Below are 1,897 nucleotides of genomic sequence, written 5' to 3' on the forward strand. Positions count from 1 at the left end.
TGTTGCAGTAACTGATCTGGTGAGATGAGACATGACGGTGAAGTTCCAGGACAGCAGGAGCTCTTTGGTTAAATCCTCTGAAGATGTGTAGCAGTTTGTCGACTAATACGGATGTCCCGATCAGGTTTTTTTGGGCCCGATCCGATTCCGAGTCATCTGATTTTGTGTATCTGCCGATACCGAGTCCCGATCCGATACTTTTATAAGACATTTAAAACATGAATAAATTGAAGAAACAGATTAGTGTTGTCCCTTATTTATATTTCAATAACCATCTTTTATCATTAAAAACTTAAATAAAACACTTCTGTGAAGTAGCTTTAATGAACAAGTAAAAATACAGCAAATATAAACTAGGAAAAAAAAAATACAGTTTTCTTGTTATATAAGTGATAATTAGTCATGTGATAAAGTTTAGTGACTTTGGCTTTAATATATTTAGAGCTATTGAACATTTTTGACCAAATGTGATTCCTGTCCTCATTCAAAATTCTTAAAAATAAATTATGACTTTGTTTTAGCATAAAATTTGATGAGTGTTCATGAATAGTTGATATAAATATTAATTTTAATTTATTAGTTTTATTTATTTATTTATTTTTAAGATTATGTGCTTAATTTTTAAGTTCTTAAGACATCACATTTTCGGTTTTATTACCACTGTAGTTAATTTTCTTAACTGTTTTTTCTCTGTCAGATAAATAAAACAGGCATATCAAAGGACAGCTCGGGTCCTAAGAAGTAAAATCACGGCGCTAGCATGTAGCAGTTAGCAGCTGCTGTGTAGCCATCTGTCTGCAGCAAGAAGAGCTTCACATTAAAAAGAAAAAAAAATACTGTCTTTTTCTGTTGGAATACCTTTAGAGGTTGTTGTTTGAGTTATGACAAACCAATAGAGACACTTGCTGTCAGTTTAAAGCGTTTTTAAAATAGCTATTGGTCCCGGAAGATAGCTTTCTAGCTAGCTTTGTTTACAAGTTAGCCTTCTGGTTGAGCTGCTGTCGTTTTCTGGTAATGACATTTTGTGATCTTTTCATGACATGCAGACTTCTAGTGGAGTATTTATCCGAAATGATAAGATTAAATATAAATCTCTGATCATAATGAGAATAAATGAAATATCCGATACTGATCGGGCAAAGGAGTCCGATTCCAATCGAGTCCCCAATTACGTGATCGACCCCGATTTCCGATCACGTGATCGGATCGGGACATCTCTAACCAAAATAATGATTTATTGTTTCCCTTTTATAAAACTCTACCTACTAGAGACATTTTCCAATACAAGTTTCAACAATTCTTAAATTAAATGATTGAGACTTCAGTGTAAGGAGTCAAAATGGGATTAGTTATGTTCAATTGTAACAGTTTGAGTCAAAAGTAAAACTAAAGCGCCAATCGGGAAATATTTTCTGAGATTTTATTTATGATCTCAAATTATTTGGCTAATTAGATAATTAAGTCTTGACTGCGTTGAAAGATTTTCACTTAATTTTCAGCTTTTTAAGTTTTTTAATTTTGCAATCATCGTTGATTAACTAGTGACTGTATTATATCGAATTTTGAAACCCTTCGATCTCGTTTCATAGAAAAGTTGTCAGTTTTTCAGTACTTTTGGATTTCTGAACATTCCATTTGAACGGCAAAATATGCTTTCTGCTCTTTTGTTTATGCTTTCATGTTTTTTTTGTAAATTTGTATCAGTCCAAACTGATAAATCTTAAACATTCTAAATTAAAGTCCCATTAACCATTTAACCCATTTCTTGTGGGAGTGGTGAGTTGCAGACACAGTCGTATCCATTCAGAGGTTTAGACCCCAGGTTCAATAGATTAAAGTCCGACAAAAAAAAACATAAACCATAATTTTTGCACAATAAGCTGCTCCAGCGTTTAGG

Source organism: Oryzias melastigma, linkage group LG5, assembly GCF_002922805.2.
Source record: "Oryzias melastigma strain HK-1 linkage group LG5, ASM292280v2, whole genome shotgun sequence".
Lineage (NCBI taxonomy): Eukaryota > Metazoa > Chordata > Actinopteri > Beloniformes > Adrianichthyidae > Oryzias > Oryzias melastigma.